General features: G+C 40.9%; 1 pseudogene; it reads left to right on the top strand.

The window, feature by feature from the left end:
* The first annotated feature begins 727 nt into the window (after nucleotides 1–727).
* On the top strand, nucleotides 728–12486 carry LOC101551496 (26S proteasome non-ATPase regulatory subunit 10-like; annotated as a pseudogene).
* Nucleotides 12487–15201: the final 2715 nt, after the last annotated feature.

Here is a 15201-nt window from a genome sequence, read left to right as displayed (position 1 = left end):
TATTATTGTAAATGAGGATTTCCGTCTTTTTCATGACTAAATAATATTTCTTTTTAAAAAATTTTAAATTTTATTGAATGCTATGGAGGCAGGGGGAGGGTGGAAAAGGGGGGTATACTGAGGACTAAATAATATTTCAGTATGTCCATAAGTGTATGTTTCTTGACACATACGTCAATTGTTTCTGTGTTGTGGCTATTGTGACTAATGCTGCAATGACCATGATAATACAGAAACCTTCTTCCTTTGAATGTTAGCCCAGAAATGGGATTGCTGGGTTATATGGTAGTTTTAGTTTTGGAGGGAAACTCCAAGCAGTTTTCCATGGTGGTTGCACCAACTTATATTTCCACCAATAATTTTTTTCCTTCTCCACATCCTTTACAACACTTGTTTTTGTTTTGTATTTCTGATAACAGTTATCATAATAGGTGTCAGGTGATATCTGATTGTTGTTTCGATTTGTGCTTCCCTCATTCGTGATGCTCTCCTTATGGGAACCTCATACTCTCCCCTCTCCTCCCGCGATGGTTCTCTTTCTCTCCCACTCCCTTTACCACTCTATCCCTTTTTCCCTCTTCTTATCATCTATTTCTATGTCCCTCTCTCTCGTATTTCTCCTCTTTCCCTTTTAAAAATTTTAGGGTGGAATGGAGACTAAGAAGGGAGCATTTCCAGCATAGATTATCCTGGATGAAAGTATTATGAAATGGAACTACTGTAGATTATGGTGATGCTGAAAATGAAGATAGAATTTCTTGCTTTCTCTGATTTGATTCTTGCAACCACTTTGGTAAGTAAAATAAAAGGGCCATATCAGATGTAGAGTTTCGTGCACATGTAAGGTTTTACTTGGGATGGTACAAGATCACATCCTTTGTCTCACCCATCTCTGTAGCCAAGGACTTCAACGAGAGCAGGTGTGAGAAATTGATCATTTGGCCAGGCTGATATATGTGTGCTCTCATATTTAATTATATTTTACCCTCTACACATTTCCTGGCAAAATAATATATGTGGAGCAGAGTTTGTTCATCTGTACACATGTGTACTACAGCTGGGTTTAAATAAAATAAGCTTATTCTTTGTTTCTTGCCAGAAACCATAGCATCGTTTTGCATCCAATGAAAATATACATTCATCTTCCCAAAGGAATTCAGTTTGCAGTGCCATCTAAGACTGCCTATCTCACAGTTAAGAATCACCTAGGGGGGCTGGAGCGATAACACAGCGGGTAGGGCTTTTGCCTTGCACGCGGCCAACCCTGGTTCGAATCCCAGCATCCCATATGGTCTCCTGAGCACCGCCAGGGGAGATTCCTGAGTGCATGAGCCAGGAGTGACCCCTGTGCATCGCCGGGTGCGACCCAAAAAGCAAAAAAAAAAAAAAAAAGAATCACCTAGGATAAGTTTCACTCTTCTTTGAGTCACTGAAGCCAAAGTTCTCACTTCTTTGTCAGTCCTTTTCAGCCCTAAAGTGAAGGGACTCAGATAATGAGTTTTGGCCCTTCTGGGTTACTTTATCTGCTTAGTTCTGGGTTCTGGGATTTGGGTTTGCCCTGGGATTTCTGTCAGTGTAACAGATTCTTAATTGTTCATGGTGATGAGGCCTCGCCCCAGTGCTTCTGTCCATTATGAACTTTCTGTGCTAGCATATGGGTTAATTGTGAATGGATTTCCAACTGGAAACCTGCTTCCAAGCCATCTGGAAATCACCTGAGATTTCTGATCCTGATGTTCTCAATAGGGCTTCAATTCAGGTTTCGAGCACAGCACAGCTCCAGTAGCTTCCTGCAGGTTGGGGCGGGGCAGGGGGCATTGTAGAGAGAAAATGGACTGAATAGATTTATTCATTTGAAGAATTATGCCAACACCAGCCATTGTAATGATTTTAATGAAAGTTACCAGGTCTCTGAATAGTCTCTCCAAGTTGACAGTTTTATGCCACTGTCAGCTGGTGCTGAAGAGCATTGTTGTAGAGAATGAGTAATATGACATAGATAGCTTTTCTTAGAGATCCTGTACTCTGCACATTACTAGACCACTTCTTGGAAGTTTTGACTATGGAGTCAAGTGCGATCATAGAAAGTAGACAAAAATGGGAAATTTCACAAGAGGTCTCAGCTCCTGAAAACCCCCAAGGGGATCCTCCACATTCTTCTTCCAGAGGGTTATATTGAGAGCACTTGGAAGAGGCACTTGGGGATACTATACCTGGATGACACTGTATTGAAATGTTATTAGGTGGGTGAGAATTCAATGACTGCTCTTCAGTGAAAGTTAGAGGGAAACCTCTGAAACCAGTTATTGCTTCCTTATCTAATTGATGATGCATGTGGACAGGTGTTGTATAGACATAATTGATGATGTAAAGGGATTTTGATACCAAAGAAAAGTAGACACAACCAGAGGAAACTGTAGGATTAGGGAGTTCCATTTAGATGGTTGACACACTCATATGCTTATCTCCATTATCTCTGGGGGTAATCACTTCACAGATCCAGTGCCTGAGTTTAGTACATGAGAAGATTTCACTCAAAATACTGGGAGGGGCTTAGGAATATGCATTTCAATTATTAATCAGCATGCACGATTTTGATGTAGGTAGACCAGGATGACCATTTTGAGAACAGGGAAGAACATATTTTTTTTCATAGGGTTAAGATATTCGTCAGATGATCAATGAAGTGAACAAGGTACAGGAGAAGAGCGCACAAATGAAGTTACAAGCTGGAGAGACACGAGATCAAAGGTAAACAGTTAGAGGAGTTGCACCCTGGAAACAGTGGGGACATGTCACTGGTAGTTGTGGCAGATGATGGTGGACAAAGCATATGGAGTGTCCTCCTGAGCTCGCCAGCCCTAATTTCCCAGGAGGAAGCCCTCTATTTGGAGGACCCTGGTTTTCATCAGGCAGTTTATGTACACCCTGCTGTCACTGTAACAGGCTGCTCCTCTGCTAAAGGCATTGTCATAGCGAATGGCATTGATTATCTTCAAGATGCCAGGGGCCACAGAAAGCAAGGAACACACTGTAGATAGATTAAAAATCAGTTTCCATGTCCGGGTTTGCTCATCGGTGTCACAAATTTCACTTAAGCTAAGAGAAGAGGATCCCACAGCCTTCTCATCTTCCTTTCCTGCAGCCCAGGTAATATGGGGCTATATTTTGCTCTGCTCAAGTGAGTAGCATTTTTGAAAATAAGGAAAATGTTGAAGGAAAATCCACCCAGGGCCCATAAAATGCTAAGGACAACCAGGGTCAATGGAGAGCAAAGGGGTTAAGCTAAAATTGGGAGCTAAGAGACTAGGATATAAAACACCCTGAGTGATGGAAGATGATACCACACCAGAACTGGAGGGTATAGGGACACATGGGAAGGTGTGAGGATTGAGGACACAGATGGTGTGTGCTAGGTGAGTCAAAAGCTTGCACCAGCTCTGCTTTGAGACTACAAGCATTGATCATACACAACTTACCATTGATCCTGTCTTAGAGGTTTTATCAGGCCTCTGCCATTGACCTCGTCAATTTACTTCCAGATAAACAAAAGGTCTTTCTGTCCAAAGGTAACCAGCTATTATTGACATAGTATCTTTGAAAGTTTAAACTGCTAGAGCATTAGACTTTGTGTACCGGACCTCAAACATTGTGATAGAAATACTCTCACTATAGCAGTACTTTAATCTACCACAGCATGGTTATTATAGAGAGAATACTCAGTGTGTGACTCATAGGGGACTTTATGCAATTTTAAGGACAACCTTTTAAGTCCAAGACTTGGACTCTATCAGGTTAGAGACAAGAAAACGGAGTCTTTTTTTTTTTTTGCTCTTTGGTTCACACCCAGCGATGCTCAGGGGTTACTCCTGGCTCTGCAGCTCAGGAATCACTCCTGGTGGTGCTCGGGGGACCATATGGGATGCTGGGAAAAGAACCCGAGTTGGTTGAGTGCAAGGAAAATGCCCTACCCGCTGTGCTATTGCTCCAGCCCAAGAAAACTGAGTTTTAGAGAACAATCTAGGAGGCAGGAGAATCAGCATTTGAACTTAAGTTTGAAGGTCATTGCTTTCAAATCAATATGTACAGCATTAAATTGCATTAAAAGAAATTAGCCAGAGAGGTACAGATACCATGTGCTCTCACTTATACATGGCATAAAAATAGATGACCCAAATCTATGAATACAGAGAGCAGAAGGGCACCCTTTGGGGGCAGAGAAATGGGGAGATGCTGGACACAGGGTTTGGAGCGTCAGTGAGAAGATGATGTTCTGGTGATATCACACACAGTAAGACAGCTATGGTTAAAAATGCAACATTGTATTTTTTAAAATAAAGACAAGAGGCTTTAAGAATTCTTACCATTGGGGTTGGAGCGATAGCACAGCAGGTAGGGCGTTTGCCTTGCACGTGGCCGACCCGGGTTCGATTCCCAGCATCCCATATGGTCCCTTGAGCACTGCTAGGAGTAATTCCTGAGTGCAAAGCCAGGAAGGAGTAACCCCTGTGCATTGCCAGCTGTGACCCAAAAAGAAAAAAAAATGAATTCTTACCATAAACAAGCACGCACACACAATGGTAGGTTATGTGATTTTATGGATATATCAATTGCCTTGATTGTCAATCATTTCATAAATATGCATATGCAAAATCATCACATTGTACCCTTAAAATCTATCACTTTATTTGTCAGTTATACCCCAATCAAGCTGAAAATGATAAAATGTTAACTCTTTAAAATTATTTTTCAGCTCTCTTCCATGGAGAGAGACACTGACCCTTTGAATGCATCCTTTTGTGATCCCAAGGATCCACGGGAGTAGACCTTAAAGGAACTTCATATTGAGGTGAAGGAAATAAGCAAATAACGAGTGGATATTAGGTGACTGGCCCAAGATCATACACCTCATAAGGAAGACAGAGATGTGAGATGCGGATCCCAAGGGTTTCTGGCTGCGTTTTGAGCAGCTCTTCTCTGCTGTCAGTCATGTGAGTCAAACTGCAATTTGGAGCTTCCGAATGCTGTTCTTCAATCTCCAGCGCTCCCGCCTATCAACCTGCTCCTTGCACCACTGAGGGAGGGATCCTTCATTATTTAAAATTCCAATCTCTAAGTTGTTGATACTGCTGGAGTTATGAGGCTCTGGGGAACTTCTCTGAGGGACCTAAGAGATTAATTTTGGTGGAAACATTGACAGAAAAGAGCATGAAATGGCATATACTTCAAAGATTTAACATAAATTACTGAGTTATTTCCTTCTCATAACACTCTTGGGGATGAATAAAGGAAACTATCCAATGCTTGCCCCAGCTTTAGTGCTGTCCCAAGAGCGATAAAAAGCCTGGTCTGATGTCAGGCCAAGTATTTTCCTGGAAAAGGAAGTAATCCATCTATAGAAATATACACACGGCTGGCATCAAATGGGGGAAATCTCAAATCTGTCTTGTGAATATGTGAACATTGGCTTTGAGAAAGTGTTTCTGACTTTCAGACCAGGACAGGCTGTGCTATATAATGAGGACAAGGACTAAAGAGGATTCATTTATGTATCCGTGATCAGAAAAAAAAGGCATGCAATTATTTCCAGGAAGAGTCTTCCTCAAGTCTAACATAGTTGGAGAAAATCACCCACTTAGGACACTTTGTGTTAGTGTTAGGAAGTACTTGTCTTGAAAGCAGTATGGCTTAGAGCTGGAATGCCCACAGTACAATAGTGACTAGCCCCACATAGCTAAGGAGTGAGTGAGTACAACATAGCTAATCAAACAGAGAAAGCTGAGTACGTAAAATACACACCAGATTTTAAAGACTTGGGAAGGAAGAAAGTCATATGTCTCCTTGATAATTTCTTTGCAGATGATTGGATATCTGTACAATATTTTGGATATTCTGTACTAAATGAAAATGCCATTAAAATGATTTTTTGAATTGACCACTAGAGGACCAGGGAGATAGTATAGGGTCTGAGATGCTTGACTTGCATGCAGTGACCCCAGTTTAATTACCACCTTAGCACTGCCAGGAGTGATCCCTGAGCACCACCAGGTGTGATCCAGCTTCCCGCCCCCCCAGAACCCTAACTGCTAGAAAATTTGAATTTACTTACATAATTTGCATTGTACTTCTGTTGAGAAGCAGTGGTCTGGACTCTAAACTTAGACATTGAAGGTCAGCAACATTGAACTGGAAGTATTTTTGCCTCATTTGCTGTGGATCTCTGCAGAACACGTTTCTGAGCTTTTGTTTCCACTTATGTAAAACAGCAAACTATATCTGCACTTCAGGGCTGTAATAGTGAGAAAGCAATGAGCCTAGTGACAGTGGCTGATAGAGTGGGACACCCTGCATAAATGGTCCCTTTCTTTTCTTCCCTTCCCCCTCATCACATCTGTTTGAACAATTGAAGGAAGTGATTTTGACTTTTGAACCCTGTAACTTGGCAAACCACTGATTCAAAGTAAAGTAAAGGTGTTTTGGGATATGCAGACACTCATGGAAGCACTTTAAAAGTATTTCTTTAAGATATATGCCAGCAGAATGAAAATGTAAGCTAAGAGAGGAAAAGACATGGTGTAGAATAAGAGTGGGAAGAAAATTTAGAAAAAAGATGGCCAATTGTGTGTGATTGTTGATGCAAAAGGAAAATGCTGCTGTTTCTGTAATGACTGCTATTATAATTCAGGGCCTAAAATCCAATATATAAAAAGAATAGAGAGAAAGGAAAGAAGAAAAGAGGGAAGTTTCCATTTTGCTCAGGAGTAGTATTTAGATACGGGTTACCTTTGGATATTAAAAAATGCAATAATTAAAAAACACATTTGTTAAAAACTAAGTCTGAAGCAGAAAAATAAAACTGTGATGGCCATTTTTAGTTACTAGACAAAAATTAACTAGAACACAAACTATGGCAAGGTCATAAAGAGAAGAAACAATATGTATGGCAAATGAAAAAGGTGAAGTATGAAGGCAGGAGAAAATTCAAGAATATTGACAGCTGCATTAAATACAGACATGATAATTAATTAATGAATTTATTTAGTGGAGGTAGGTATGGATCCCATCCCAGGGTCTCTCACATGTAAAAGACATATGCTCCACTGTGATACCACATGCCAGGTCTAATATATCCCTTTATAATCTAATATCAACAGATTTTTAGTCATGCTAGACAGTACTAAGAGCTTACTCCTGTATCCTTGCTGGGATCACGCCTGGTAGCACTCAAGAGACCATATACAGTGTCAGGGATTAAAACGGGATAGTCACATGAAAGGTAAGAGACTTAATCCCTGTACTATCTCTCCAGCCCCACCCACTCCCATTTAAAAAATAAGAAAAAGATCACTCAACACATCAGATAAGGCTTTACTATCCAAGATACATGAGGAACTCATGGAGATTAACCTCAAACTCAAAATACTCTATCCAAAATGGGGAGATAAAATGAACAGACGCTTCTCTGAAGAAGACAAACAGATGGCCAATAGGCACATGACAAAGAGCTCATCATCACTTATCATGAGGGAAATTCAAATCAAGATTACAATGGGATGCAGCACTATTCACAATAGCCAGAATCTGGAAACAACCCGAGTGTCTGAGAACAGATGACTGGATAAAGAAACTATGGTATATATGCACAATTGAATACTACACACAGCAGCTAGGATGAATGAAGTCATGAAATTTGTGTAGAAATGAATGGACATAGAGAGTATCATGCTGAGTGAAATGAGTCACAAGGAGAGGGACAGATATAGAATGACTGCATTCATTTGTGGGATATAAACATATATGTATATGTACATATACAATGTAATATAAGACTAATATCCAAGACCAGGTTAAACAGGGGACAGGAGGACTGGTCAATGGTTGAAAACTTGCCATAAGAGTGTGTGGGAGACACGAGCTGCCAAAACCTATGGGACGCAGCTAAAGCCGTGTTAAGGGGAAAATTTATAGCTCTCCAAGCATTCCTCAGGAAGGAAGAAAGGGCCCACATAGACAGCTTGACTTCACGACTCAAGACCTTAGAAAAGGACCAGAAAAGGGAACCCAAACCAGATCGAAGGAAAGAAATAATAAAAATTAGAGCAGAAATTAATGACATGGAAACCAAAAAGACAATCCGAAAGATCAATGAAACAAAGAGCTGGTTCTTCGAGAAAATAAACAAGATTGATAAACCGCTAGCAAGACTCACAAAGAAAGAAAGAGAAAGAACCCTAATAAATCGAATCAGAAATGAAAAGGGGGACATCATAACAGAAACCAGTGAGATTCAAAAGATCATTAGAGACTACTTCGAAAGTCTATATGCCACAAAACAGGAGAACCTAAAAGAAATGGATGGATTCCTCGATTCATACAATCTCCCAAGACTGAACAAAGAAGACTTGGAATACCTGAATAGACCCATCAATGTTAAGGAAATTGAAGCTGTGATCAAAACCTCCCCAAAAACAAAAGCCCAGGCCCAGATGGCTTCACTGGTGAATTCTTCCAAACATTTAAAGAAGACCTGCTGCCTGTTTTCCTCAAACTTTTCCAGGAAATTGAAAAAACAGGAAATCTCCCAAACAGTTTCTATGAAGCACACATCTCCCTAATACCAAAAGCAAACAAAGACATCACTAAGAAAGAAAAATACAGACCAATATCCCTGATGAACACCGATGCGAAGATCCTCAACAAAATACTGGCAAATAGGATCCAACAACTCATCAAAAAGATCATACATCACGACCAAGTGGGATTCATCCCAGGGATGCAAGGATGGTTTAACATTCGGAAATCAATCAACATAATCCAGCATATCAACAAAAGTAAAGATAAAAACCATATGATCATATCAATAGATGCAGAGAAAGCATTTGACAAGATCCAACATCCTTTCATGATGAAAACCCTCGCCAAAATGGGGTTTGGAGGAACTTTCCTCAAGATAGTCGAAGCCATCTATCACAAGCCTACGGCAAGCATTATCCTCAACGGGGAAAAACTAAGGGCCTTTCCTCTGAGATTAGGCACAAGACAAGGATGCCCACTCTCACCACTCCTCTTCAATATAGTACTGGAAGTACTTGCGATAGCTATTAGACAAGAAAAAGAGATTAAGGGCATCCAGATAGGAAGGGAAGAAATCAAACTCTCACTATTTGCAGACGACATGATACTATATCTAGAGAAGCCTAAAACCTCTACTAAGAAACTCTTAGAAACAATAGACTTATACAGTAAAGTTGCAGGCTACAAAATCAATACCCAAAAATCCATGGCCTTCATATATGCAAACAATGAGGCAGAGGAAAGGGACATGAAAAAAGCAATCCCATTCACAATCGTGCCCCAGAAAATCAAGTACCTCGGAATCAGCTTAACCAAGGAAGTAAAAGACCTTTACAAAGAAAACTACATAACGCTACTCCATGAAATCAAAGAGGACATGAGGAAATGGAAACATATACCCTGCTCGTGGATAGGGAGAATCAATGTTGTCAAAATGGCAATACTCCCTAAAGCATTATACAGATTCAATGCGATCCCTATAAATATACCCATGACACTCTTCAAAGAAATGGATCAAGCAATCCTAAAATTCATCTGGAATAACAAACGTCCAAGGATAGCTAAAACATTTCTTGGGAAAAAGATGATGGGAGGCATCACCATCCCCAACCTCAAACTTTACTACAAAGCAGTAACAATTAAAACAGCATGGTACTGGAACAAAGGCAGAGCCGTAGACCAATGGAACAGGGTGGAATATCCCTACACACAACCCCAAATGTATGACCATCTAATCTTTGATAAGGGAGCAAGAGATGTGAAGTGGAGCAAGGAAAGCCTCTTTAACAAATGGTGCTGGCACAACTGGACAACCACATGCAAAAAAATGGGTTTAGACCTTGACCTGACACCATGCACAAAAGTCAGATCAAAATGGATTAAAGACCTCAACATTAGACCACAAACCATAAGGTACATTGAAGACAATGTCGGCGAAACCCTCCACGATATTGAAGATAAAGGTATCTTCAAAGGTGGCACGGAACTAAGCAATCTAGTAAAAACAGAGATCAACAAATGGGACTACATTAAACTAAAAAGCTTCTGCACCGCAAGAGATACAGTGACCAGAATCCAAAGACTATCCACAGAATGGGAAAGGATATTTACACAATACCCATCAGATAAGGGGTTGATATCAATGGTATATAAAGCACTGGTTGAACTCTACAAGAAGAAAACATCCAATCCCATCAAAAAATGGGGCGAAGAAATGAACAGAAACTTTACCAAGGAAGAAATACGAATGGCCAAAAGGCACATGAAAAAGTGCTCTGCATCACTAATCATCAGAGAGATGCAGATCAAAACAACCATGAGATACCACCTCACACCACAGAGACTAGCACACATCCAAAAGAACAAAAGCAACCGCTGTTGGAGAGGATGTGGGGAGAAAGGGACCCTTCTTCACTGCTGGTGGGAATGCCGACTGGTTCAGCCCTTCTGGAAAACAATTTGGACGACTCTCAAAAAATTAGATATTGAAATCCCATTTGACCCAGCAATACCACTGCTGGGAATATATCCCAGAGAGGCAAAAAAGTACAATCGAAACAACATCTGCACATGTATGTTCATCGCAGCACTGTTTACAATAGCCAGAATCTGGAAAAAACCCGAATGCCCCAGAACGGATGACTGGTTGAGGAAACTTTGGTACATCTATACAATGGAATACTATGCAGCTGTTAGGAAAAAGGAGGTCAAGAATTTTGTAGTTAAGTGGATGGGCATGAAAAGTTTCATGCTGAGTGAAATGAGTCAGAAAGAGAGAGACAGACATAGAAAGATTGCACTCATCTATGGTATATAGAATAACAGAGGGGGAAACTAACACCCAAGAACTGTAGAAATAAGTACCAGGAGGTTGACTCCATGGCTTCGAGGCTGGCCTCACGTTCCGGGGAAAGGTCAACTCAGAGAAGCTATCACCAACTACATTGTAGTCGAAGGCCATGTCGGGGAAGGGAGTTGCGGGCTGAATGAGGGCTAGAGACTGAGCACAGAGGCCACTCAACACCTTTATTGCAAACCACAACAGCTAATTAGAGAGAGAGAACAGAAGGGAATGCCTTGCCACAGTGGCAGGGTGGGGTGGGGGGGAGATGGGATTGGGGAGGGTGGGAGGGACGCTGGGTTTACGGGTGGTGGAGAATGGGCACTGGTGAAGGGATGGGTTCCCGAACTTTGTATGAGGGAAGTATAAGCACAAAAGTGTATAAATCTGTAACTGTACCCTCACGGTGATTCTCTAATTAAAAATAAATAAAATTAAAAAAAAAAAAGAGTGTGTGGGAGACAAAGAGCAGTTAGGACAGAGAAGGGATCAATATGACAATAATACTCAGAAATCATCGTTTTGGACAGGAACGGAGTGTTGAAAATAGGTAAAGGGATATTCCTGATAACCTTTCATTATCTGTATTGCAAACCATAAGGCCCAAAAAGAAAGAGAAAGAGAGCGAGAGAGTGCCTGCATAGAAGCAGGCGGGGACTCGGAATGGGAGGGAAACTGGGACCATTCGTGATGGAAAATATACACTGGTGAAATATAACACTCATCAGTGTTAGAACATTACATGACTAAAACTCAATCATGACCAACTTCGTAACTGTGTATATCACTGTGATTCAAAAACAATTTTTTTAAAGCTGACAATGAGATGTCTTCTCACACCAGTGAGAATAGGACATATAAAAAAAACCCTGGAAACAGGAGATCCTGGGAAGGAAAAATGAGGAGTGTGTGTCAAACCTAATGATCTGCATGCAACCTGCCTTTACCAGATAGCCGGAGGAGTTGAAGGAGAGAATTCTGGCGATAAATCCCTGGATACTAGAACAGACCAGGTAGAGCAGTGCTCCTGTCTTTCTGCAGTTGATGGCATCAGGCCCTCTGAGGTTGTGTGGATGGCCCAGACTAAGGATAGCAGAACTGTTTTCCATTGGGTGTGCTCAGTTGGCCCTTCAGACATTGTTGAATTCTGGCTGCAACTCGCAGTGCCTGTAAATGATAACGATGATGCAGGTTGGTTCTCACTTCACATTGCAGCTTTTGCTGACTGGGATGACATTGTAAATGCCCTTCTGGGAAAAGGTACTCTAGTGAATGCTGTCAATCACAATGTTTTCCCTTACATTATGCAGCCTCCCCAAACAGGCATGAGATCCCTGTCATGTTACTGGAAAATGGCGTTAACCAAGATGCTAAGGACCATTTGTAGACCACAGCAATGCACTGGGCCACAGCCAGGGACTCAGCCTGTGATGAGAAGAGAGCGAAAGAAGCACATCTGCCTGTGACCCATGGAGCCAGTATTTACATTGAGAATAAAGAAGAAATGAACACCTTTACAAGTGGCCAAAGGTGGTTTGGGTTCAAGACTCAATAAAATGGTGAAAGAATAAGCTGTTCCAATTTATTTTTACTCTAAGTGTTTTCTGGTTGTCCCCAGTATCTTGGAAGCTATTGTATTTGTGTACATGACATCATGTATGAATGAAGTTCCTCACCTTCAAAGTGTTAGAAAGATTTTGAGTATTGTTCCTGTGAGGTATTTGTTCTAAGCTTGCAACCTGCTCTCTAGGCTTTGAATAAGCTAGAAATTGTTCTTCCATTGTTACCCACCATGTTTTACTGCATTTTGGTTAATTTTCAGTAAGTGATGCTGTGGCAGTTGTGAGTTTTCAGTATCACTCCATGTACCGTATATAGATCTGTCCTCTAAGGCAGAGCCAGACTAATGACAGAAAGCCAACTGTTCTGCCCAAAATTTCTAGGTGGATTCAAGGTTCTTTGGTACAATTTAAACACCGCCTAATTCATTTTTATAAGCTCATGCAGAGTCCTATGCCAAATATTTTTGTTTTTGCAACAGTATAGATTATTTTTGTTATAGGACAAATAATATGTTTTAAAAGACCAAATTTTAAGTTCAAGGACATGTGTTACAGAGTTTTAAATTAATCAGCACTAAAATTTAATAAAAGACTTAAAAAATAACTGGAAACAATCTACGTTGAAGGGCATGTGGATAAAAGATTACTCTTATTTACTGCTGGTGGAATGTTTTCTGGTTCAATCCCCGAGGAAAACAGTGGAGAGATGTCTCAGAAAAGTAAGAATAGAGTTATCTTATGACCTGGTAATTCCACTCCTTGGTATATATCCCCAGGACACAAGCACCCATTGAAAAGGACACATGCACCCCATTAGTCATTGCAGCACTTAGCACCGTAGCTAGGATGTGGAATGTGTCCAATGATGAGTGGATAATGAAGTTGTGGTATACATATACAAATGATGGAATATCATGCATCTTCAAGGAAGGACAAAATCACATGATTTGCCATTGCTTAGGTGGAACTGGAGGATGTCTTGTTGAGCAAAGTGAGTCAGAAGAAGACAAATACCAGATGGACTCACTTATTTGGAGTATACAGAGTAACAGGACAGGGAAATCAAGGCATCACAGTGGGGAATGCCTCAATTACTCTGGAACCTGGGCTATATATAGAACTGAGGAGAGGGAAGGAACGAAACTGAAGTGGGGAAAGCAAGAAGAGGCTGATGGAGGGTAACAGGGACAGGGAATAGGAGCCCCAGATAGACTGGTGGTGAAGAGGTGTACGCAATTAGTTATCTGAGCCGTAGAACCAACGACACTGAAAGGAGATTCACGCTACAATAACTGAACTATAAAATGTGCCTGTCAAGGAAGCAGGCTCGGGAGTAGCACTGTAGCACTGTCATCCCCATGCTCATCGATTTGCTCCAGCGGGCACCAGTAACGTCCTCATTGTGAGACTTGTTGTTACTGTTTTTGACATATTGAATATGCCACGGGGAGCTTGCCAGTCTCTGCCATGTGGGTCGGATACTCTCGGTAGCTTGCTGAGCTCTCCGAGAGGGATGGAGGAATCGAACCCGGGTCAGCCGTGTGCAAGGCAAATGCCCTACCTGCTGTGCTATCGCTCCAGTCTGCGAAGTAAGAGAGAGAAGGGTGGGGCCATTGGAGGAGAGAAGCTGACACTGATGATAGGAAAATTTTATCTCTGAAATTCAACTATGAGTACTTTGTAAATCATGATTACTAAGTCAAATAAAACTTACAAATAAAGAAGAGGGTCTGAAGGGATAGTATAGTGTGTAGTGTGCTTGCCTTGCATGTAGCCAACCTGGATTTTACCCCCGGCATCCATATGATCCCCCAACCGCTAACCCCTAGGAGTGATCCCTGAATGCAGAACCAGGAGTAGTCCCTGAGCACCACCAGGTGTAGCAAAAAAAAATAAATTAAAAATCTAGATGTAAGCTGTTTATAAGAAATGACCTTAAAGTTAAATGGCATAGAATAAAGAAAAACTAATCGTGCACAAAAGATATTTCATTAAATGCTAAATTCAAAGAAAGAAATGCATAAATATTAATATAAAATTAAATGTCAAAGTAGTAAAGGAGTAAATAGTTCATACTGATACTTTAAGAAAACACAGCAGCTATGAACAAGTCATTTTGAAATATTTAAAGAGGACTAATAGAAGTCGAAGATAGTAGACATTGGTAGCATTTAATGCAGCTTTCCTTCAAAGTATATTAAAAGTACAAAACCACTGATACGGAGAGCTTTTTAAATTTTTTTATTTTTTAATTGAATCATTGTGAGATAGACCCTTGCAAAGCTGTTCATGATTGGATTTCAGTCATATAGTATCCCAACACCCATCCCTCCACCATTTCCCAGCACCAGTGTCCCCAGGTTCTTGCGAATCAACCCCCAGCCCCACCCCACCCCCTGCCCGCCTCTATGGCAGGCGCTTTTCTTCTCTCTCTCTCTGCACGGAGAGCTTTTAATCAAACATTTATGAAGCTTATATTTTCATAACCAACAAACAGCAGATAATATTCTTTTGAAATACGTACTAATAAATCCCCACAGCAGAAATCACATGCCAAATTTTCTGGTCATATAATAGGATTTAAAAAATTAATAGCAAGGAGGGGAGGTTGCCCATGGGTAGATCACATGCCTTCTGTGCATAATGTCCTGGCACCAACTGGCTACCCTTGAGCATTGCCAGGAGTGGCCAAAATTTTAAATTACTCTTGCAATAAAGAGGAAC

This window comes from Sorex araneus, chromosome X (genome assembly GCF_027595985.1).
Source record: "Sorex araneus isolate mSorAra2 chromosome X, mSorAra2.pri, whole genome shotgun sequence".
Lineage (NCBI taxonomy): Eukaryota > Metazoa > Chordata > Mammalia > Eulipotyphla > Soricidae > Sorex > Sorex araneus.
This window is presented reverse-complemented; position numbering and strand designations above follow the sequence as displayed.